The sequence below is a fragment of the Egretta garzetta genome, unplaced genomic scaffold (genome assembly GCF_000687185.1).
Source record: "Egretta garzetta isolate BGI_Z169 unplaced genomic scaffold, ASM68718v1 scaffold504, whole genome shotgun sequence".
Taxonomy (NCBI): domain Eukaryota; kingdom Metazoa; phylum Chordata; class Aves; order Pelecaniformes; family Ardeidae; genus Egretta; species Egretta garzetta.
This window is the reverse complement of record NW_009259535.1, coordinates 1,570,763-1,596,231: the sequence shown is the minus strand read 5'-3', so window position 1 is coordinate 1,596,231 and position 25,469 is coordinate 1,570,763. Positions and strand designations below refer to the sequence as shown.

The 25,469-nt window shown below is 41.1% G+C and overlaps 1 protein-coding gene across 9 annotated transcripts in view; it reads left to right on the top strand.

Annotated features, from left to right (window-relative positions):
• The window catches only part of INPP4A (inositol polyphosphate-4-phosphatase type I A), a 141,879-nt gene that overhangs the window by 25,260 nt on the left and 91,150 nt on the right, over positions 1-25,469 (top strand). The window contains exon 1 of one of the 9 annotated variants that reach the window (XM_035893203.1): positions 22,684-22,762. The exons of the other annotated variants lie outside the window; for them this stretch is intronic. The gene's annotated coding sequence lies outside the window, so the exon portion shown is untranslated. Of the gene's footprint in view, positions 1-22,683; positions 22,763-25,469 lie in introns of those variants that run through there. 9 annotated transcript variants of the gene reach the window in all.

Genomic DNA, 25,469 nt, shown 5'->3' with positions numbered 1-25,469 from the left:
AAGAACTTTGTTTGAAGAACATGAAGCACTTGTCTTCTCCTTGGATTGAATGCTTCTGCTTTTAAAGCAGTCTATTTCTGCTCACTAAACAAGGAACAGGAAAGTAAAATGTGCAGTGTTTAATCCTACTTGAAAACATCTGCATGAAAAAAATTCTGTTCATTTTTTTCTGAATGTGTACTCGGGCTGTAAGAGAAAGGGTATAGTAGGCTTTACTTTTAGCAGCAATGATGCATCACTTATTTTTTCACCTTGCATTTTGTCTGGAAACTTTGAATAGTGATCGCTTTTATATGTGCAGACATATTTGCTAGGATTTTTGTTTAATGTTTCACTCTTCTGATAGCTAACAGTCATATTGCTAGAAACAGAATTTTACATTTGTGTGCCAAGGTTTCAAGATCCTTATCAAGGAAATATCAATATTTCTTTGAATCAAAGTTTCAGTGATACCTGCGATGTCATATACTTTCCAAACTCTTTAGCAACTGTATGCTCTAGATTTTGGAGAAAAATATTTTCTCAACTACAATTACAGCAAAGCTTGAAATCTGACTGGTGACATGGGTGTTATCAATTCTGTTTTCTAAAACACCTTCAGTAAATGAAAGTTCGATACTATTTTGCCTCTGTTACAGTAGTAAAAATCATCTATTTACTAGAACCTCTGTAAAATCACTAATTGTTGTCAAAGTATAATGTCTTGGACTACAGAAATACTTGGAAATCTCAAGATGGAAAGAATCTTTCTTTCCCTCTGGGACTTTCTTCACAAGGCAGGTGTAGGAAACTTTGTATTTTTGATTTTCACTGCTCAAATTTATAATTGTAAAACAAACCAACAGTAATTATGGAATAATGCTCATTTCTATTTTGTGAAGAAAATATTTGGAGAGATTTCTTTTCATGATTTAAGCTACCATTTTCACCGGTATTTTCAGAAATTTCCCGAATCTTTGTTTTTCAGATGGTGATTTCAGATTTTATTTGACTTAGTGAAAAACAAAATATTAAAGAAAAAAGTAAGTTTCTGGGGTTTATATAAAAAAAACATTTTAGAGAGATATATTTGACTTTGGGATGTTGTCTTGATGAAGGAAAAGCAAACCATTTCAGACCAAGCATGGGGCAACAGCATCTGTAAGCTAGCCAAATTCCTTGGGTTTTTTTCTTCCGAGTGACTGTAGAAGGGAAAAACTATATTCTCATGTCTAATTAATATATATCAATGTTTCTTGTGTGCAATGATGGTTTCTACATAAAGTAAACACACATCCTGTACTCTGGCTTTGGGACGGTTCTGTATTTCTGTGTGGTTTTCTTTTGGGGTGTTGTAAAACTCTAGATTTTGTTTCAGATGCTAAATTTGTTCAGCTCATGCTCTTTTTCTCCTGGACAATTCTAAATGTAATTAAATGCACTGCACTGTATGATTTCCTTTTTTTTTTTTTTTTTTTGCTGTTATTTCTTCCATCCTTCCTCCCTTTTTAAGTAAAGAAAACAAATCCCACAAAACTCATTTATATTTTTGGATTCCCACATCTATTTGTGGCTGCTTGCATCATGGGGGAAAAAATGCGACACGGCTCATAGGAGGGTGACATAAAAGCCTATATGCGGCTGTTGACTGGTGAGAGTTCCAGTCCTTTTAGAATATCCCAAGAAAAAGTATAAGCACAAACATCGTAGTAGTTCTTTAGGCTTTGCAGTGGGTTTGTTGATTTTTCAGTACAAGTCACCACGTGTGTGAGGATCTGCAGGCTTTCCTCTCCTTTCCTACCTCTGGTTTTGTCCAAGTGATCGCTGATAGCGGGGGTGAGCGGCCGTGGGTGGACAGAACCCAGCCTGGGACCCCCTTCCAGTGCGAGAGGAGATTTGCCGGCCTCATCAAGAAAGCGCTGTGGTACTAGGCTGAATGTTCAGCATTTCCCTTAGTTCTGGTTCTTAACATAGGCGGCACAAACGTATGAACTTGTGCTGGGCATGGACTGTGGGTTTCTTAGATCGTTATGCCAGGTGCTTTTTTAGTCAGCTGTCTCTCCTTGGACAGTCAAATGAGGCTGGAATCCTGAATTTGATACAGATGTTTTGAACGTAAGTTTGGGTTTACAGAGGGATATGAAGTGTATGGCGGTTGCTGATTTTTACAGTGCGATCAATAATGGTCTTGCTTTGGAAAAAGTATGTGTTCTTTCCCATGCAATGTGAACGTAGGCTTGAAGAGAGAAGTTTCTTAAGGCATGAGATATTAAAATGGGTTTAAGCTTTCTTATCGCTCAAGGAAAATGAAGTATAAAAAAGAAGACAACTCGTGATGGTAAATTATTATGATAATTTATCTGCTGGACAGAGTTGTTGCTACCCTTGAAATTGGCTTTTAATTTCAGTGAAACAGAAAACAATTGGTAGCTGTCTCTTGTACAGTGTGTTATTCCTGAGCTTTCCAAAACCAATGAAAAGGCCAATCAAAATATTATGGGGTTATTTTTCTTTTGACCTGTTGGCTGCTTTCCTCTTTGAACTTGACCTAATAATGACAGATTTGCTTAAGATTAAGTTCTGGGAACCTACATTTATTATTTTTTGGCTATGGGCAGAGAGAGAGCAAATAAATGAGACTTCTGTAGACATTTTTCTGCTCAGAAATAAGTGTTTGTATACACATCTGTAGGTGAGAAACATTTACAAATATGCAAACTTACATATGCGTGTAAATGACATATGAGCACAAACTCCTTTGGCTTTATGGCTGTACAGGGTGCGTATTCAGGTAAGTAGGGATGACAAACTAGAAACTTTTGTAGGTAAGAGAAGATAGGATGAAGTGATGTACTATTTTCTGATTTTTTTTTCCTTTTTTTAAAAAAGAATTTCAAGTTCTGTTTTGTTGCAGGAGCATAAACAGGTCGCAGTGTGTGAACAGAGTTCATGATGACAAGTACACAGGGGCTGAAGACTACACAAAACTCATCCTTGTCTTTGCTTATGATACCTGCCAAGTCTCCAGCTCAGGAGCCTTTGTTCTTGGCTCTTGCTGGTGTCATTAAAAACTGCTAAAGCCAGACACTAAATTGTTCGGAACAGACCTTTTACAACCTGGATATTTTCCTCTCCTTATGGTCTGATCTGTCTCTTCCTCTGACATCAGTGGGTGTTGGACCAAACCTTTACTTTTGTGAAAATCTTAAAGAGACTGGAGATGAAGAAAGCAGCTGTAAATTTTTCTAGCAGGAGAAAATACAAGTGATGGAGGAAGGAAGGAGTACTGTTATTTAAAACAGCCTCATGATTTTGTCTTGGTAGCAATTGTTACATTTGTTGCGAGTTCATTAACTGACTTCCTACTGTGGTTTGTGCTGCTTGTGGTTACAGGCAATTAAACCTGAAAGTCTCATTATCAACACTTGCTGTAATTTTAGGTCGTCTGTCATACAGGAAAAGGCCACCTTCTTGCGTTAAGTCACAGTCCTGTAGCCTTACATTTCTGCCTCTAAAACCATGCAATCTAACAAAAATATACAGTGAACATGAGACCCTTGGAGTGTGCTAAACACACACTCCACAGCTATTGATGATGAAAAGTCATAGGACTTGTTTATACCCATTTTGCTGCTTAAGTACAGTGTTTTGTTGCAGGATTTGCATTTTACCTGACTTTCTCATCTGACTGTCGTATTACAGTGTAATAACTGCAAAGGTAGAACTTCAAAGTCAAACAGACTGAGGAGGAGGGAAATAATTTGTAATTAATCACCTGAACAGACAGAGGACATGTCGTTCACAGTTATAAAACCCCTTGTATTTCTCTCTTAGAGTGTGCATAAGTGAAAAAAAGTCTTCTAGTGGACCACTGAAAGTAATTTTTAACTGAGCTGTTGTTTCCTTCTGGAATGTAAATCTCAAGAAGTTTGAAATAGGATAAGCAAACATGAGGAAAGATAACAAGCAATGTACAGAAAACAGAAATACCGCTAGAATTTGTAGCTCTTTTGGTTTAGGTGAAAAAAGTAATTTCTTTTAAAGAAAAAGCCATCACGTTCTGGTTCATCAACAAAGTCTGAAAGGCTTAGCTCTTGCAGTTGAGAGTTGGAGTGGCTGCATGTTGCTTCTTTGAGGAATAGAAAACCCCTGCTTTAGCTTCGGTGTCTCCTTTCTACTTGCAGACCCTTGGAACTGAGAAATGATTAGTTGGAAGACAAAATACAAGGCTGGTAGTTCAGCATAGTTTAAGCAAAGTTAGGAGGTTTTTAGGTAACTGTTGGAAACCAGCTGAAACAGGATGTGCTGGTTTGCATCAGTGTTACTGTTTTTGTAAAGGCTGTAAGCGCGCTCGTATTTGTCTGGGCTTCAACCCAGTCATCTGCGCTCTGAGGGAGGTGAGCCTGCTGTTGAAAGTAGGGTGGGAGTGAAGGACTCGGATTGGGTTTTTTCTGCAGGTTTTACTGGTGCAACCAGCACCAATCTGGCTTGAACCAACTTGCTTAGGGCCCCACAGGCAGGCACGTTAGAAAGTCTTGTAGCAAAGAGGTGAAAAATTATATGATGTATTAGTGGCGTGAGTTCTTTCTGCTGAAAGGTTATGGGGCTAACAGGTGCAAGCCAGAGACAAGTGGAGGTCTAAAGCAATGACCAATTTTCAGACGGGACTTGGGGACTGATATCTGAAGGCAACAGATGTAGTCAGAGGAATCTGAGGTCTCTGCAAATTTGTTTTCTTAATGCTTTTAGTTTGTGTCACTAGAATATTTAAAGTGCGTTTGCTGTATGAAGCATGAAACAAGGAAACAGTTGCTGAGATGCATTTCGTAAGTAGTCTACATTTTACAGTAGAGGTTCTCAGGCTTTGCTGTCACTTTTGCTTATACCTGGCAAAAAAAAAAAGTGAGAAATGTGGATCACAGATGTGTTAGGCTTTGCTAATCTCTCCTTTTGATGTGGCTCGGGTCACCACAGATTCTCTGGCTTTTTTTTATTATTATTATTCATTGCTAAATGGAATATTTCAGCCATACATACAGTGAAGCAATTCAGAGTTATGTATAGTTATTGATTAGTGCTTCCTAGCCATTTTCTAAAGGGGACAAATTTGCACAAGACACTTGAGACACTACGATTGACAATGTATGTTGGATTTCTCCTCTTCATTTGGCAGCTGTGCTCAGAGGCACAAAACTCCTGCCTTGGGAACCTGATTTGTTCCTGTGTGTCACCTAGTCCTACATATTGAAAACAGCTTAAAGCTGAGTATTGGCGCTTTTCCTGTGCTGAGTAAGTTTGACTGACATTGGTGAAGTTACTTGCAGAATAAGGAGTTATCTGACTGGAGTCAGTGTTTTAAGTAAGTACTGTTAAAGAAATTACCTATAACCATAGGGAAAACCAGTTTGTCCTTGAGCATTTTTCACAAATTGAAAGGAGTTACTAGAGGGAGAAGGGGAGGTGGCTTTGCTTGTGGGTGTATGGCTATAGAGTCAGAGGGCAGGAGTAATTGAGCAGAGAGCACCCTGTGATGTAGCAATGCTCAGGAGGTGCATTTTTAGGGGGAAGTCTCACATTGGTGCTGCCCTTCTGAGAGAAAACCACTGTCGGTATGAAGGGAACCAGCTCACTTTTGCCATGGTTGTGGAAAAGAAAAAGCAAAAGTTCATTGCCAAGAGCAAAAAAAACATTGCTAGAACTTATGACATACAGAAAATTTAAGGTGGTGTCCAGTATAGACTGCCTAAAATAATGTTAGAAGTTAGCACAGTACTCGCTCTGATTTTTATTACAGTATCTACTAATTTTTAGCATAGGAAATTTATTTGATGTAACCATTTGAGAAGCCCAAAGAATCACAGATATGACTGCAGAACTATTAAGTGGGAACATTTCTACCTTATTTGTATAGCTGTCATCTTGATAACTGTCTGATCCTTGTGTTAGTGGTAGATTAGTGGAAGTGAGCAACAATCATGATTTTCTTAAGAAAACCTCTGAGTATTAAGTCTTGATTTTATCCTTGACTGACCTATCTCCTGACTGACTTCTTTGCATATGTTACTGTTATATTTGCCCTGCAACACTCTCATAGGGATGGTCTGATATGTCAAAAGGTGTTCTTCCTTCGTGGCTTCACCAGCCCTCGATCTCTGAACAATCTAGCTCATCAAAGATGCATTTGGGTTGATTTTGTCTATTCAGGTCAGTGACTTGAGGACCAGACTCCTTGTCCTGTTACTGATGTTTAACAGGCCAGCATACAGGAGTAATCTTATGCAGGCATATTCTTAGCTTTCTGCAATGTAAGGTTATTTATCTGTGTAGTTCGCAGTGGAATGAGGTTAAGCTAAGTGACTATGCTTTGTGTTTGCTGTGGTTCAGCTGATGGGTTATAACTTGTTAAACTTCAGTACTTTGATCCTGAGCTTTTATCTTTATAGCCATAAATGTAGAATATCTGATGGTGACAGGCAGGTCTTCTGAGCCCAAGAATGTCTTTTGCATCAGCGCTTTTCATGTGTCTAAGATTGTGTTATGCTATTTTGAGTCAAACCAATATTCCTTTTAAAAAAAACAAACAACAAAAAAAACCCTCAACTGTTATAAAGTGTTGTTTTTATATAGTAATATTTGGATTGGCTAGAAAATACTAACTGTATCTGCCTTTTGACATCTGCTATTCTTGATCAGTCCCTTAATCCTACTAGTCTGTTACAAGGCATCACATATTTTAGAAAGAATAAGCTGCAATTCACTCTGCCCCATACACAGGTTAATACTACAGTGTTACTACACTGAACTAAGCCTTACTTTTATTTGGTTGCTGGACTGAAAAAAAAAAAGAGAACATATTTCTGTGGTTAGTCCCTAGACTGACATACTGCATGAGCGAGTCTTTATACGCCTGTTTTAATTATCACATTCATTTTCATGTGAAAAGCAAGGTGCAGTGTTAGGAGTTCTGTACTTTCTCGTGTCTCAAGATGCAAGCTTGTTTCAGACATCATGGCCTTGTTGAAGGGGTTAATGACAAACAAGTAGAAGTCACGTTCTTTCACTGGGCTAGCTGGTTCTTCTGGTCCCATAGCTGAAATGCTGTGGCTGCAAGTTTCCTGGGTCTCCAGCAGTTCATGAAGGATGGCTAGCAGCTACCTGTGGCGGCTACTCTGTGTCTGCTCTTCTGCATTTCCTCTCCCTTTCCTTTCAGTAGGAACAGAATATTTGGTTGTGTTTGGAGGCAACATGGGTTCTCCTTTCTGCTACTGAACCTGGGCTAAATTATTTCTGCAGTATTCCAGTCCAAGCAACTGGAAGCTGGTTTGGGTGCAGCTGCCTTGCTGCCAGTGATCAAAACTCACCATTCAAGCTATGTTTAAACATTGATGAGGTTTTAAATAATCCTGAAGTGGAGGTCCTTCTAGTTCCAGCACTTGACCTTTTGTGGTTCATGTCTTCAAACTCCCTCTGCTAAATCATGAAGGAGCAGAGATTTGCAGTGATGTTACTTAGTTTTAGAAGTCAGACCTGAGACTTAGGCCTAGTCTTAGAATGTTAGCAACTGGACATTTAAGGAAAACATTGAATATCACACAGTTTATAATTCCTGACACGCTATACAGGTCCGCAGCTGCTTTAAAACTTATGACCCTGCCCCAGCCTTGGGACAGCACAATGACAGAGGATGTACCTTGTCAACGTAATGCTTCTCCCAGCAGTTTCATCCTAAAGTGTTAATTTTCTTTGCAAACACACCTTAATTTTCTTTGCAAGCATACCTTTCCTTGGTTCGATTTTCAGTCTCCCAGTGCAGCATTAAGACAGATGTGGATGAATATGGACCTGGGCAGTAAGATGGGTAGGTCTGTATCTCTCTACTGTCAACTTAATGTATGCACTGTATTTGCTGAACTTAATTTAAAGGGATTCTACTTTTGTAGTCTGTGTAGCTTCATGTTCTAAGTGACATTTCTTCAAGAAATATATTAAAGGATTTCTTGTTACTTCTTTGGCACAAATTTTACATTGCTTAAAAGAATGCCAGGAGAAAACTGTTCCTGTCTTTACTTTTAAAAATTACACCTGCCTATAGGCATATTTTTCAAGTAGGTAATTAGCTCTGAATGATTTTGTGGCAGCTCTGTTTTAATCATTTGAAGAGTGACAAAACAGATAGCTTGGGCAAAATAGAGCAAAATAACTACAAAACTAGCCAGTTGATTTTGTGTTTTCACCTGCAAAGAAAGGCGAGTGCTCAGTTGTGGTGCATGAGTGAGACATTAGCTTTAATCAGCCCCAAGCGTACAAGTCTCACCCTTCTTTAGCACCCATATATCAGTCTGTATGCTGCAAAAATAGATCATATTTTGTTTGTTCAAACTGGCAACATGATAAAAATTTTCCAGGAGATTGAATACTCCTTGGATGTTTAACTGTGTAATCTCTGTCTAAAATAAGACATACCAGTTTAATTACTTATCTGAAAAATGTTTTTGTGTTTGTTTTTTTTTTCTTTCTTATTACAGTTGTTAGCTCTCAGGCTTGAGAGATTGAGGGGAGAGAAAAAGGAGTAACAGTAATTTCCTGATTTGTCTCATTTTTGTGCTTGCAGATGATTGTAGGAGCACTCTGGGACTTGATAGCAGTTTAGAGATTATCTTAGAGACATCCTGCTCTACACCAGCTGCTCTCAGTGCTCTCCCAAATTGAATGCTAAGGATGCTCTGCAGTGGCTCATGTCTTGCTGGGATTAATTTTAGGCTATCTTGAAAAATGGGCTGGTCTGCTTTGGTACACAAATTGGGGTATGTTGAGTGTTATGTGAGCTAAAGGCCATTTTTTCATTCTGACTGGTGCTTTATTCTCCACAATGCTGCAGCTAAACCAGATTTGTCTTGCACTTCAGCTGTTACTGTCTTTCGTTTTTAGAAACTTGGTGAGATGGGAATACCATAATGCTGCTCTCTACTTTTTCCCCACCTTCCTCCACTGGTCTTTGTACTGTGAGAAAAATGGCGACTAAGAGATTTCTGAGGAAAAAGGAGGATGAGCAGCGCCCCAGACTTCCAGCGTGTAAAGAAGCAGTGCTGTTAGTTATCCCTCCAGTATTTGTCATGCATCTTCTCAAGAAGACCCTGTACTTGGTAACTTCTCCTTATAGTCCAAAAAGCAGTGTGTGGACTTAAAGAGGACAATAAAGGGCAACTGCTTCAGGCAGCTGTGTTATAAATTTCAGGATATTGATAATAGAGTATCACAGGAGGCTTAAACTTTGCAGTACCATTTTTCCTTCTTCTGTGGATGTGTGGCTTCTGCAGTATTAGAGGCCAAGCCTCCCATGGTACCTTTCCAGGCTTGCAGCCTGTGCAGTAAAATATCCTGTGGAGGCTCTGCACAGCAGTTCTTCTGGAGTTACTGATTTATTTTTTTTTTCTTGTCGGCTTTTCTGTCAGTGCCACGGAATTCTGAAAAATGGCACTAGAGCCAAGCGGCACTTGGAGAAAGCTGTAGTGACTACAAAGGAGTATTTCTGTCATGAGCCAAAAGCCCAGGAGTTTCAGGGACGGGTAGCTCAAAACAGAATCCAAATTCAACGTGTCATGTGTTTTGTGTAACTGAGCTCCAGCATGCTCAGGGATCTTGGAGGATTTGCATAGCTCTGTATTGCAGCCTCAGGAACCAAACCGTTGAGCATTGCTTAATGGCAGGCCAGGAGTTTCTGATCTGTGGTCCACGAAGCGTTGGAAACTTGCATGGTATTGCTTTCCCTTTATTCATTGTTATTGCTTTATTGCATTAAGGAGGCTAAGCACAAACCTTAAATGCTTCATGTTAAGTAGCACTTGCTTTGATGGAAGAAGTTCCTGCATGATGGTAAATGGTTAGTCCTCTGAACAAGGAAGGCTTGGTTGAGGGAATGACTTTCGAAGCCTCTGATAATAGAGTTGTGTGATTTAGCGTCTTACTCGGGTTCCTGCCAGTCAGACTTGAACTTTCAGGGAGTGATAGTTTCACATCAGAAAATGCCATTGGTCAAAATGTGATTAGGACCTTTTTCCAGGCTGAAACCTGCAGAGGTCTGTACGGCTCTTCAGACACCTGTGTCGGTGGAAGAGGCCTTAGCGCTGTGAAAGAGCGTGGTTAAGTACAGCAAAGTCTTTACAGCCTTAAAACTCTTCTGCCTAAATTCAAAGCAGGGGAAACAGAAAAAAGTTTTGGGGTTTTTTTTCCAGAGACTTGACCAACACTGTTTTTCTTGCCAAATAGTACTTTTATAAAGCTTTCCTGATGATCTCTTCCCAAGTCCTTTTGTCTCCTCTCTCTCCCTTTACTGTCACAGCTTGCTTCTGAGCAGCTTGCCGGTCAGGCAGCTCACTCTTGCAGCTTACAAGTGTGTGCCTGTGTCTCTGCCTGAATCACTCTTCTCCGGAAACCCCCTCCTTGGATCTTTGTCCATTGCACACTTAACTGCGCTGTTTGACTTGCCCTGCCACGCTTTCCCCTAAGATGACTTGCTGTGCAGTTTTGCCATCGCTTCTCCATTTCCTGTTCTCTAAACCAGTTTGCCCCATTAGCAAACCACCACAGTGCCATTAACTTCTCTCCTTTCAAGACCATACGCTAGGAACTGCTCTCAGGTTGGTATATTAACTGGAACTCATATCCTCCTGATGGTAACATCGATCTTTGCCTTGCTGAGAGTCTTGATTCCCCAGCTCTGACATTTCCTCTGTTTCTGTCTGTCATCTTCTAAAAACATCTCATACCTCACAGCCAAATTCTTCCCATCTATGTTCTATTTTGAGCTCTGCTTTTACTGGATAGTCTCCCTATTTAACTTGAACACTTAAGCCGCTGCAGCATTCTGTATATCTTCTGCGGATTTTTTTTATTTGATGATAGGCCTGATTGGGGCATATTAGCACCAGCAGACTTCATCCCCTCTGCAGTTTTCAAGGGAAGCGAGTGCCTTCAGAGAGGTGATTCCTGACACCTAAGTTAGCAACTTAGCTCCTGCTTACCTGAGGTGCTCTGAATCGCACTCTGCCTGTCTTGTTTCTGAGAAAGTACAGAACTCAATGCGTTTTCTGACTCTCCTGGGTGTTCTTGTTCATGTAGTCTCTTTGGCCTCCACACTGCATATAAGGGCTATGCATGGATTGTAGTAATTTTTGACCTATTAAAAGAGATCAGAGGCATTACAGAATTTTAAACCATGACTTTTTATGTTCTTAAATATTCCTTTATTCCTGGTTAGCAGGCTGCATGTGTAGGAGGAATCATAGATTTGCTTCTTTAATGCAATTTTTGAAGTTCCCATTTCTTCTCCTTTTCTTCCTCTCCCTCCCCGCTTAATGGGAGATTTTTCAATGAAAAACTTAACTCTGTAGACTACGTTATTTCCTCTGTTCAGTACCTAAATTACAGGTTTTTAGCTCATAGTGATATGGAACATTGGAGTAACAAAGCTGAAAAGGCTTCTCTTAAAAACAAACAAACCAAAAGATCACAAGTAAGATACCAAGAATATGTTGCTTTCCTGTGTGGAAAGCTTTTTATGCGGGTTAAAAAATGATTATTTCCTTCTCACTCCCTTATATAAGATATAATTGCTACCAATTTCATGCAAAGTTTGTTACTATTTGTAAAAAGGCTCAGGCAGGTCTCCATGATATTTTTTCAGCCTGCAATCAATTATTTTTTGGGAGGAGGAACTGGGGGGGAAAGCGTGGGTAGAAGAAATGTGCACCATTTTCATACAAAAAAAGGCTCGTACTGATTAGCTGCTATCTAAATTACAGTCTTTAAAAATAAATTTTAAACTCATTTATATGCAGCTGACAAAGCGTCAGGTCCTTTTAAAACAGTGTTTGGCCAGTATTTCTGTGGTTTCAGCCTATTATATGAATTCCTAAAAAAGGCAGGCTATTCAGAAACACTGTCTAACAGGCGCTGCTTGCATCTTAGCCTTTTTTAGACCCGCTGTAAAAAGAAAGACACCCATACTTTTGAAACTGGTTTAATGTGAGGATAGCTTTTACTTGTCTTCCTTTAATTTTAATGTGTCCATTTCCTTTTCCATCTTAACTACAGCTGTTGCACTGAATTACAGCCTGTGTATTTTAAGAGTCCTTCTGTAGTTAGGGTGTGGATTTGTGTAGTTTCCATACTCTGCTGTGCCTTGCTCAAGGCAACTGCAGCTCCATGCTGGTATTTGCCTTTACTTGTGATTTCCTCACTGAACCAGTACTGTGCAGTCGTAAACCGAACTGGAGATAGTTCAGTGGTTCTCAAGCAAAAGGGATGGTTCTGAAGCTATAAATGACGATTCTTTGTCTTAGAGAGAGGATTTCTTACTTGGGTTGTGCTGAAGAACTGACACAGGTAAAGGCTCTGTCTTCTTTCTTTTTGCTCAGTTTGGTGTCTCCGTTCAATCTTGATATAATCAGCAAAGATGAATGTACTGTATTCTATTTAAGAAGCCCTTTCATGGAGGGTTATTAGAATTGTTTTTCCCAAGAGAAATTAACAGAGAATTAATGCTATTTTGGATTATAGCAATCGATACAGTATTTTTACATGACCTGTCTTTATGGCTCTTGCTGATTTATGCTTGTGTTGGTGATCTTGTATTTATAGCCAGCTCTTTTCAGTATGTCTTCTTTATCTATTAAATGATTTTATAAGTGTTTGAAGTCCTTGATTTGCAAAAGTGAATGCATTTTGGAGTACACCTTTCTAGGAATATGACGGTCATTTATTAAATAGTTCTTTAAACAGTTCTATATTGATTACCTCACAAGATTTGGATGGGGGATAAACAGATAATTTCCAAAACCAAGCATTATCCCAAAATTACTTAATAATACATTGAAAGAAAGCTTGTCCAATATTTAGTGCACTAATCAGAGCTTAAGATTCAGTTCCCAAGTCTCTTGGGGTAATGTCAGGCAAGTAATGAATAAAATTATTACAAGCTAAGTGAGGTGGCCCCTAAAAGCTTGTGCCTCTGAGCCTCAGACTTTATCTGCTTAATTCTTCCATTTGAAAAAAACCAAAACAACAAAACACAATCACCCAGTCCCATCCCCCCCCCCCCCCAAAAAAAAAAACCCAGACTGACAAGCTGCGGGGAGGGAATCCTTGCCTTCCACTGTTTTAGGTTAAAAACTGCAAGGTGACCTGTTGTTTCCCAGATCTCCAGGTGCATGCTTTGTCTCTATCCTGACCCTGTCTCAGGTGCAAAACGCAGACCTGTGCTTGTCACCAAACTAATCTGCGTGTCAAGGAAACCTTGGGTCTGTGGCCCAGGAGGGCTGGGAAGGGCAGCTGCAGCTCCCAGTGATGCAGGGCAGCAGGACCCATAGTCTGTGACCACTGTGAGCCTCATCAGGCAATACGACAAGTAGTCATTGATTCCAGACAGATAAAGTACATCAGAGACAGAATTAGAAGAACATGAAGTAGGGGAGGGCAGGGTAATAGAAAATGTATCTTTTACTGCCTTTAGAATATAAAAGGATGATGCCAGTCATCTTACCAGTTTAGGCTGGTGGAACTGAACTGTAAACAAGAGGTTGTATGTGGAGCTATGCACATCACTTTTTTGCGTAGCTTGAATTGTCTGGTGACTTAGATGGGTCTGTTCAACAACTGAATGAATGTATGCTGTATATCAGTTACCAATGTTTTCCATTTAATCGTAATTCCTTAATACAAATCATGTTTCATAGAATCATAGAATCGTTTAGGTTGGAAAAGACGTTTAAAAAAATCAAGTCCAACCCTTAACCTAGCACTGCCAAGTCCACCACTAAACCATGTCCCTAAGCACCACATCTACCCGTCTTTTAAATACCTCCAGGGATGAGGACTCAACCTCTTCCCTGGGCACCATGGTCCAATGCTTGACAACCCTTTCGGTAAAGAAATTTTTCCTAATGTCCAATCTAAACATCCCCTGGCACAACTTGTGCCTCATCCTATAGCTTGTTACTTGGGAGAATAGACCATCACCCATCTCGCTCCAGCCTCCTTTCAGGTAATTGTAGAGGGCGATAAGGTCTCCCTCAGCCTTTTCCTCATCTTTGGTGGCAATGTTTTCCCTGCATCCAATAAAGGATGGAGATTCTCCTTAGCCCTCCTTTTGTTGCTCATGTATTTATAGAAACATTTTTGTTTCTTCTTTTCTTTTCTTTTGTTTCTTTTATTATTCTTATTTTGCTGTAAGTTTGTAGCCATCCATTGCAGCACCCCAGTTGTGCGAGTCATCCCACCATGTTTCTGTGATGGCAGCTATGTCATAGTTTTCCTGCTGCGCAACGGCTTCCAGTTCCTCCTGTTTGTTGCCCATGCTGCATGCATTGGTGTAGATGCACTTCAGTTGATCCCGCCACCTTCCGGGAGGAGAAGCCCTAATTCCTATGTGGCCGTTGTCAGGCACTTCTGTGGTTTCTAACACATCCATAACCCTTGCATCTTTTGCTGTCACATGGATCTCCATCCCCTACCTCCACTGAGATGGCAGACTGAAGGACCTCACTAGCACACTGTCCCTCAAACATGGGTGTGCTGCCCCCAGGCTTATCTGTAGTGAGCCTGGTTTCCTCCCCTTCCCCCTTCAAATCCAGTTTAAAACTCTTTCAGTGAGCCCTGCTAACTCCTGTGCAAAGATCCTTTTCCCCCTTTGAGACAGGTGTACCTTGTCTGTTGCCAGCAGGCCTGGTGTCATGTAGACTGACCCATGATCAAAACCACCAAAATTCTGCCAGGGACGCCAGCCTTGGAGCCACATATTGATCTGCTGGATCTTCATGTGTCTTCCCTCATCATTCCCTACAACTGGAATGGTAGAGAACAGTGCTTGTTCTCCTGATCCCTTAACCAGCTGTCCCAGGGCCCTGAAGTCTCTCTTGATTGCCCTTGGGCTTCTTGCAACTTCATTGCTGCCTACATGAAAAATCAATAACAGACGATAATCTGAGGGCCAGACCAGGGTGGGAAGCTTTCTCTTCACATCCTTAACCCAGGCCCCAGGGAGGCAGCAGGCTTCTCTAAGAAGTGGGTTTGGTCGGCATATTGGGCCTTCTGTTCGTTCAGAAGGGAATCTCCTATGACAGTGATCTGCCTTTTTTTCTTTATGGAAGCAGTTTGAGACAGGGCGTAAGGCCAGCTTAACCTCAGCGGCACCTCCAAGCTAGATGAACCATTGTCCTCGTCAGTGTTCGGTTCTACTTGCAGAGCCTTGTATCTCTTACGCAAGTGCACCTGATTCGGTGGGGCAGTCACAGAGGAGAGGCGCCTGTTGTGCTGGGCAGGGACTTCTCACCGTTGCCCCCTGTCCCTTAAGTCACCATGTTCAGCCAGGCGGAGAGAGGATAGGGAATCCTCCATGTCAGGTGTCCTGTCTGCCCACTGGCCCTGTCCCAGGGAAGGTCGGGTGCAATTCCAGCAGTCTGATCTCCCCCTCACTCTCCTTGATACTCCCCAAACCACTCGCCTTCTCCCGGAGCTCTGTCGCTGAGCAGAGGCGTCCTTCTCTCTGGGGTCACCTCCCACCGGGTGCTAGCTGCCCCTGCACGGTGCTGGTGTAGGAGCAGGGCAGAGCCTGCAGCCTGGCACCGGGCTGGCAGCGTGTTCCCGCTGGAGCTCTGTCTGGGAAGCTGTGCCAGTTGTGGTGGGTGCAGAGCTTAGAGAGGCCATGGCTTTCTGCTGGCTGGATACCATTGCTCCCTGGTGGAGCTGGAAGAGCTTCAACACCCTTCCTGCACACCCTTCCATGCAAACTGCTGCGCAAACTGCCACCCCATGCTTTGCTGCCGCGCCATGCCCTGTTTGCCTGCCCTGTTGGCAGTGCTACTGGCTGCCAGTGCTCCCCAGGGGCTTCTTTTGTATGTGTGGGGAGCTTGGCTGCCCTTGCTCCTGGCTATTGTGTGAGCTGCAGGCTCCTGGTGGCTCTCTCAGCTCCCCCTGAGGCTCCCCTGGTTCGGGAAACCCATGCACTGTGCTAAAGCACTCTGCTGCCAATCGTGCTGGTCCCAGAGCTGCTCGCCTTGGCGACATCCTTAATACAGACACACAAACATTGTTAGAGAAGGTCAATGAGACTCAAATAATGCATTTAACCTGGTAGCCAAATGATGCAATATCTTCAATTATTATCTGCCTGGTCTAATTCCCTATAAATTCAAGGATTCAAAGTCTTTTCCCAAAACAGTAGATGATGCAAACATCTGTAATCTCTGTTCTCCCTTTAGTCCCCAAGACATCCTATGCAATGAGAACTTTTATCATACTAGGAAGTGAAAATAATCTAGAAATATATATAGCAATATATCAATGCATACTTCTGGATTATACATAAATGAAACTGATTCAAAAAACCTCAAAGCAACCATGCACAGCTCTGATGTACCACCCAGTCTTCCAAGAGGTATGTGGAAAAAGACATGATAACTGGTGGAAGTGCCAACAAATGGTGCACAGGGCTCTGTTTGGGGCAGTCTGTATTTTTATGTACTTTAAGAAAAATAAAATGTTTTATTTAATAAGGAGATTCTGAACCTATTCTTTTTCATTTTTTGCCTTCTCTTACTATCTGTAGGTTTGCTGGTTTGTAGTTGACTGTTCTTAGAATAAGACATGTAGCCTTTGACATTAAGATTTTTTTGAAACCACATTAGAACACCCGGGTGCTACTTTTAGTGAGCTTTTTCCATGGCCTAATTTTAGGAAAGATCCCAAATGATATGAAGTCAATTAAGTTCTGAATGTCAAAATTTATATTAATCATGAAAGAATCACTTCCATTATCAACACTTTTAATAAGCTTTTCCACCTTGGGCTCCCAGTGGTCTAAATTCTGATACACAATTCAGTGCGTGCAGTACCTTAATCTTTTAATGGTCCCATTGATATTTGGTGGCATTAATCTGGGGAATAATTTACTGTGCACCACAAATAAAGGTTGGATTCACATGTAGCGACTTAAAATTTGTGAGCTGGCAGATAACTCCTTTCTGATTGGATTGTTACATAATTTATTTTGAAAGAAGAAATAAAGAATTTTGAGAGAGAAAGAAAAAAAATGGTTTAACCATGGCTTTTATTTTTATTACATCTGTTACTGGTCAACATACATTTGGGGACCCTCTTAGCTTTTTGTGAAGTGCTGTGTTACACTATACGAACAACAGGACTTTTTTTGCATGGCAAAGGCAAAGAATGCCAAGAATGGGAGTAAGAGAATGAGGCCCTTAAACGCACATCTAGGTAGGCAGTTCCTTTTCATGACCTTACTAATGAGGAATGTATCAGAAGATGATTTCCCTGCTAAAAATAGGGGCTGGTTAACTTGCAAAGGAGTACAGGTGAGTTGAGAAGACAAGACAAAGCATTGGAAATTTGTTGTGCAAACACAGAAATCGTGCATTACAGCTGCTCTTTCTTCATGAAGATGAAGAGGAGTAAATTTTACAAGAAATGTTGCAGAATAGTCGTGAAAATTGTCCAGCTTTACGTTCAGTTTTACTGGTTTTTTATTTCATTTACCCAGTGCAGCAGATGGTACTGAGAAAACAATCAGTCTTTGCATCGACTTTCTCCGGCATTGACAATTGTGCTTTCTGAGGCATTTGAAGAGTCTACCAGTCGTAGGTCACGAAGACCAGCATGAGATCTGCAAGTGCTGCATTGTGAAGACAACAGGAAAAACTTCGCTCAGAAGATGTATTGAATGAACAAAATGAGTGGATGTAGACAGTTCCCACCAGAGCATAGCATTTTGTTAGATAGACCCATGATGTTTAAGTCATGCAGTAACATATGGTTGCCTCAAAATGAGTTTATGCCTGGGTTTGGCTGTCTCTCTTGTTAGGATTCATAGATCAATATTCAATTGAAATTATTGTATGAGTGCAGAAAATGGGGCATGCTGGTTTGAAGCAGAGAGGTAGTTGTACCTTGTAGAGGAAAATAAAGATTGTTTGGAATCTGAAAATTGTGTTTATGTTGATAGAACAAATTATAATATTCTTGGAAGCCTGGAGAGACCCAGTGTTTTCTGATAGCTTTCTCTGGTGTCCAAAGTGATCTATAAGGCATATATGTAAAATCTGAGATTACAGATGCTTCCACACTTGCACTGTATATTTTTTTAGGAAAAAAAGCAGAGCTCTGAATATAAGGAGAATGAGATTGGGCACATGGTAATTGCAAATGGTGCATCACTTGATCGTCAGGTTTAATGTATTATTAGGGTCTTGCTGACCTTTTCTGTCAGTGCAAAACATGGGCAGATGTTGGCATTAAAGAGAAAAAGAGAACAGAAGTGGATAGATATGAGCAGGCCAGCTGCCAAAAAATCAGCTGACGCTGTGCTGACATCAAGTGCAATCTGGGGAGTCCTCCTTATCCAAGCAAGCCTTCGCATGCAGCAAATGCATTGATGTGTGTATACGCAGGAGTCACAGCAGCATCTGTAAACTCATCTCTGGTCTGGTCAGTACATCTTTGTTGCTATGAGATATATTTTTGTTGTCTTGTTTTCGCTGATTTCTCTAATCTTAGTCTCTCCGAGTCTTGTTTCATTTGCTGAGAACAGATCATAAAGAGGAAATGGACATTTAGGTTGTCTTGCGCATTTTCACTAGATGTGCAGAAGTACTTCCCGCTGAGATCTGTGCGCAGCGTGTTACAGGCAGCTTGTCGCTTTTTAGTCTCTTTCCAGTGCAGGATACATAGCTTTGGATTGTTATGAGAGAAATTAAAAAAAAAATATTTTACTTGGGTCATAGCTATAGCAGTAATTGAGGAGGCGATCTCAGTGAAGAGATGTACTTGTGTGGTCTGGTGGAAATAGTTTCACACAGCCTTTTGCGGGTTGCTTTGCTAACTGCTTTTGTAGAGATGAGTGCAAGATGCTACTGAGACATTGGTGGATGATACAGTGATGGTAGAAAGTTGAACTGCTACAGCATGTCCTGTTATTTATCTTCAGAAGTCTTGAGATAAATGTGATGAATAAGTGTATGCTCTTCCCTCCTCCCATACTCAATCGCCAAAGCTCTGCTTTCATGCGTGGCTTCCTCTGTTCATTGTCTGTGTAGGATAAAGGTTCTGGTGCTGATGCTTTTCCCAGCAGGAGTTCTAATTTTCCTGAGAAGCAAACAGTGCTTTTGTTGTAGCATATCAAAACACCCACAAAAGGTAATTAGCTGGAAGAAATGAACCTACTACTGAGATGCGTCAAAAGGGAAGTCTGATGGTCTAGTGACCAAGACTCTGAAATCTGTTTTCTGCGTTTGGCTTCAATGTGGACATGTGGAGCACCTTGGTCAAGTCAGTTAGCTGTACATTGTAAGATGATGCAAAATTTTTTCCCTTCTCAGCTTTTTTGCCAGTATGTCTTTTCAAAATGCATGCTCCTGCAGTGTGTCTCTCCTACTGTGTGTGTGCATAGTGCTCACCTCCATGTGTGGTTGCTCCTTGCTGAGGTCCTTTGGAAAGTACTGTAATGCCCATAACAACGATAAAAGGAGTGTGAGTTTGTAGAGAAAATGTGATCTACTTTTCATCTTGAAAACATGTGTCAGTGCTTCTCAAAAATTAGTACCTCTGAAGTCCCACCTTTCCACAGGGCTCAGAAAAACAAACCTACAAAACATGAGGATGCAGCAGAGTATGCAGCTGAGAGAAAGATGACTGGAAGGGTAGGAGGGTGAGGGGGGAAAGAGGAGGGGAGACATCACTGTGGATACTGGCAGTGGTCCCAGTTGCACTGGGAGCCAGCTCTTTCCTTGAAGAAAATTAATTGTTTTTTATTTTTTCCTTGGGACAGTATAGCTAAGAAGAAAAAAGTCTCAAGAACAGGACTAGAGGTTGGTGTTCTCAGTAAGGACATCTGACTGTAGACTGAGCTTTCATGAGAAAGCAGGTTAATATGGAATCTGACAACCTGGAAGAGGCTGTGGGAAACGATTTCCACCATCATTGGCATAATGATAACTTTAAAAGAAAAATCACAAACAAATTCCCAGAGACAGGGAGATGGCAAGGAGGAACAGGATTCTTTAGCCTAACATGCTCTAGGGTACCATGTTGAATAGGTATTATAGAAAAGCCTTAGCTTGCTTGTTTCCTAAAGGAGAAAAAGGAAAAACTATTGCCTCTAGTACTTAAAGAGTGTATAATAGTCTACACTGCCTTTAAATGCAAATTCTCTTGCAGTGGTGTTTAGTTTAGCAAGTTGTACTAAATTCGTGTTCAAGTTTTCATCCACATTGATGTAAGTCTTTGGGGTTTTACCTCTGCTGTGGTAAGAAGCTTCAGGTTTTCCTACTTCTAGATCCAAGATCCAAACCCTTTCTACTGCAGAAGGTCCAGCTAAGGAGACTGCTAAATTAGGCAACACAGAACAGCTGCCTACAGCAGCTAGATCACTTCTGATTTGTAGATGAGGTCATTTGCAGCTGAGGCAAGTGCGTGCATTTTACACAGTGCATGCTTGCTCTTGGTGTGTTTTATCTCTTTGAGGCCTTTAACACCTCTTTGCTTTGAGTCATCTTTGATCCACATCTATGCTTCCGGATGGACGGCAGCACAAAATCGAATGTAGATACATAAGTGTGTGCCATACATTTAAAACCAGACAAACAAATAACACCACCACCACCCCCCAAAAAAAAAACCCAAAACCCCAAATATTTGAGGTACCTTCCAGTTAATAACACCGTTTTGTCTTCCTCTCTGCCCTGTCGTAGATGCTGTTTGGGCTGTGGCCATGCTGTTAGTATTCAAAATCTCAGGGGTCTTGGTTTGTTTTTTTGTTGCTGCTGTTGTTGTTGGGATTTTTTGTTGTTTTTTTTTTTTCCCAGGCGTGCAGTGGATTTTAGAGGTCTCTTGCCTATTTAACCGTTTAAGACAAGAAAATAAAGACTTGAAAGCTTGACAGGAGCAAAGATTCACTGTCCTTAGTAAATTGAGGGGAAGGATGGGGTCGAACAGATGTTCCAAGCAATAGGTAGAATAGTAGCGGTTTGAAAGGGAAGGGTTTAGTTCAGTGTATCTTCATAGACACCAGCTATTCTTTATCATCCTTGTTTATATTATCTCCATGACCATGCTTCAAGGATTGTTTTGCTCAGCTTGATTCCTTCTCATCTCTTGATCCCTGCCAAGCCAGTGTTCTTGGCTGGGCTGAGATACATGGAGAGAGTAAACATTCACCGTCAATAGTACGAAGTTCGTTCAGTGGCTTTAATAACAACTAGATACAGTACTGAATAAGCACATACTTGGATGGGATGGATGGGCTTACCTTTCATTTGATTGGGCTTTGCAAAAGAAGGAATTCTTTAAAAAGACAAAAACCACAGAACCATGAAAGTCATGCTTTGGTATTAGCTTTTCCATGAGAAATCTCAACACAATTCTGTTTATCTGGGTGATAGCCAGCTGGACATTTGCTAACTATGAGGAAAGATGTTCTGTAAATGCTTTGACATAAACCAAGTGCCTTTTTCCCAAACTATCTGGGATGTTTATATGAATGGCTGTTCAGCCGGTCTACACATTTTAATGGCATTGTTCCTCAGGCCAGCAGCTTCTTTTGACAATACTCTCTTGATTAATCCCACCATTTGTTTCCATGTGGTTGACCTGCTGGCTTAGTAGTAGAGGGCTCCATGTGCCTCTTTTGAAGGCTGGATTGCTCAACACTGCAATTTAGTATAACGTGCCTTTCAGAAATAAAATGTAATCGGTACAGCAGTGCATATCAGCGCTGTCTAGCAATGAGTGCCTAACTTTGGCTTCATGATGCCTGTTCTCAGCTGTAGGTGGTGGGGAGTCTGGCAGGCCTGGAAACTACAGAGGTGATAAATGGCTTCTTTGACTGTGGCGATCAGTGACTGGTGAGTTGGATAGCTGTGGGGGAGGCTGCCAGAATTCAACCCTAAACCCGCTGCCCCCATCTATAATGCAGTTGTGCTCTTTACCCATAGGCACTTCTCCCTGCTAACCTGGTGTCAGGCACATAGGATTTCTGCTCATGTGCATCCCATAATCCTTCCTACAGTTCTTGTATCTCACTGCATTTGAGACCAAATTCTTCTTCCCCTGTGTGCTTAATGAAATCAGAGGTGGTTTGCTATAAACTTGTGATGAATAGATGCATATATTGCCCTCACTTGGTGCTTTTGGTTTAGAATCTTTCCTGGGGTATTTGAGTTCTTCCCCGAGCCTTGATGAGAGGCGTGAGCCCACAGATATCTTGTAGTAGCTCACCACCTGGCATGCCACGGTATTGACCTGGCTTGCGAGAGCAAGCTTCTGCATTCAGGATAAACGTATTGACAAGTGAAGAGAGAAGCAGAATGGCCATCCTGGGGGAAAAAGAGAAAAAAACCCCAACAAACCCCTGAGATCAGGTAGATGCAAGCAAACCTGCTGCTGAAAGAAAAAGCTGGGGCAGCCTGGAGGCAGGTACTGGGCAGCGAGGGCGCGCCTGCCGATGTGCCAGAGAGCAGGAGCGAGCGAGAGGAAGCCCTGAAACTTAAACTCCTCCTGCAGCTCTGCATCTGCTCTGAGTCACTGCTATGACTCACACTGACAGCGCTCACGTTAGCTAGCGCTCAGATGGAGCGGCTCCGGCGCCAGGAGGAGCAGGTTCTATTATTGATTACCTGCTGCAGCAGACACTTGCGCCAAGGGGTTTTTTTACCAGCGCAGATGAAACAGAGGAGGCTCTACTGAGCACCCTTATTATTGTTCTTGTCTTCTTAAGGTAAGAACGCCTGTTATTTACTAGAGAAAGATCCAAAGGGGAATTTTGAGCTGGTGAAGGCTGAGTCTCTTTCTGCTGCTGCTTATTCTCAGAGGACGCTGATCTTTGGAGCCGCGTTACTGCAAAGCTTTGTCTCGGCTCTTTGCGGTGCCATATGGAGAATCATATGGCTAATGGGCAGCGCGTGTCCTAGGGAAGAAAATAACTATATTCTCATTCATTGATGTTATGTAAGGCATGGCAGCCATGTTAAGGACAGAAGACCTCTTTCGAAGAAACAGTGCTGGTAGGGCAAGGAAAACAACTAATTTTTAAGCAGCCCTCTGCTCCTCGGAGAGCGCTGCAGTTCTGTTGTCCTCGCTTAAAAGTAAATTTACTGACTTCTGAATTTCTGTGTTAATAGAATAAAAGCCAGTGGCATTAGAAATAGCAAAAGGATTGTTTACCTTTAGAATTACGGGGTTGTCTTGCCTTCAGCATTCAGGCTGGGAGCATGCTCGTGCTGTGAGCTGTGCAGTGCCTGGATGGAAACAGTTTCTTCAAATACTTTAAATGATACTTTCAGATATTAGGGTGGTTTTCATTTCATGCCCCTGAAAGCCTATATATATATGTGTGTGTGTGTGTGTATATGTCCTGTTCTGACAATGGGCTATATGCAAAAATTGGGACATACGCTAGCTAGTGTTGGCTTATGCAGAGGAGGTAAAAGAGTTTTTTGTAGTGCCTTTACTGCTATTTTATTCACGCTGGTGCTATAATTTTCATGTAGTCTAGACTGGTATTGCTAATTATCCTCATGTGGAATCCACTGAGTCTTCAGCCTTTGCTGTACTCCCCACAGGAGATTTTCTAAGTTAGGAACTCTGTTTTTGAAGTGCAATAATGAATTTATCTTAATTTCTTTCCCTTCCCCCCCCACATCTTTTTTTCCCCCATTTATTTTGGATTTGCAAAGCAGTATCCTTTTAAAGTCCATCTTACAGTGAGGTTTGCAGCTGCTTTTAGTAACAAGGGAGCCTGTTCACTTCTGTGTATTATTTTCAGAATGAGAGAATGAGCATATTTTCAAAAAACAATCATTTACTAGATTACTTTTAGCTACTCAAAACTACCATGCATTTCCTTGTAGAATTTACATAAAAATGACCACTATCTTTCCCTCTCAAAGACATACGGTGCTATAATAGGTCATTTAAAAATGACAACATATTTTAGGTTGTTCTTTTATTTGCTAATTTATAGCATTTGCTGATGCACAGTGTTTTCATTGCTATGAATTAACTAGATTTGGTGTTACTTCCTCTTTAAAAAAAGATTTGGTTTCTTAATAAAATGGAAAATAAGCTTTGTTAGTGCATTTGTAGTATCTTTACACTTCTTGTGGCATCCAACTTTGAAAACTGTAGTGTGAGAGAAGCCTTAAAAAAAGGTCACTTGTGGATGCCCATCTCCCAGAGCAAAATTTTGGTGACCAATTTTAGTGATTTATGTTTCTGATATAAAATATTTCTCATGTTAGAGCATTATACATGCAAGCTAGATTAAACAATGTTAGGGCTGGTTTTAGGACTGCTCACTAGCTTCTGGCACATGGCAGTCTTTCCTTCCCCTCCCAAATCCAAACAAGTTCAAATAAAACAGTCTTTACAGTCTTAATTTTTCCACTGATTTGTATCTGAATTATTGTTTTCTAAGAGCATGTGTCAGACTTGTGTTTGACTTCATGTTTGCCTTTAAGTATGTACGCATTTAGAGTACGAATTCTGTATTATGTGTTATGTCAAACCAGAACAAATGATTTATTATAATAAAACTCAATTACCTTCAATTGAGTTTACATAATTCCATTATTAATGCATTGTGGGTGCAGTTAAATAATTAACAGTTAGCATTTTGAAAAGAAATTTCAATAACACGCTTAAAATCTAAAAAATAGGATGACAGCCCTTGAGTCAACACAACCCTGAAGACAGCCTCTCCATCCTACTTGTCCATAAACTCCTTGTGCAAGTGCTGACGACCAGCAAGAACTCCCTCTGATTCATCTTCTTCTCGTGCTGCCTGCTGTGTCCCTCTGTCTGCTGCTGGAATGCCACTAAGTGGGAAAGAGCATCAGCTTGATAAAAGACCAAAAAGCCAAGCCTCACAAGATAGCTAGATGGTTTGCTTTATGTGAGTTGGGAAGCTTCTGGGAAGAACTAAAGCAGTTTTTGTGGTGGTGGTTGTGATACTATCTTGATAATTACGTGCCTTCTTATGGATATGTTAACAAGTCACAACTAAAATGTAAATATCCAAGGTAGGAGAGATTTGTGCAGGCAAGTGATCATAACTTTGTGTTAAGTGAAATGGAAGCAGCTGCATTTGATCCTTCTGTGCAGGGATTTTGTAACAAGTATAATAGGGCTTGTCAAAGTTTGCCCTCTAGGCACCCTGAAAGATAGGGTTTTTTGCTTTAAGTTGGCTTTGCATCAGACCAGAAAGGCAGCATTGGGACCATTTCACCTGTACTTTTGGCAGGATTTTAAGTGTGAGAGTTCATGATCTCCTTGACCTTTCTCTTCTGTAGTAAAGGTTTGTTATCTCCAGTGAACCCAAGCAGAAGATCCCAGCTCACTGTTCTCCCCTCCTATTCCTAGCCTACAGGACATTACCGGTGCTTGCATGGCCAGTTTTCTCATCTCTGCATTACTCCAGAGCCATG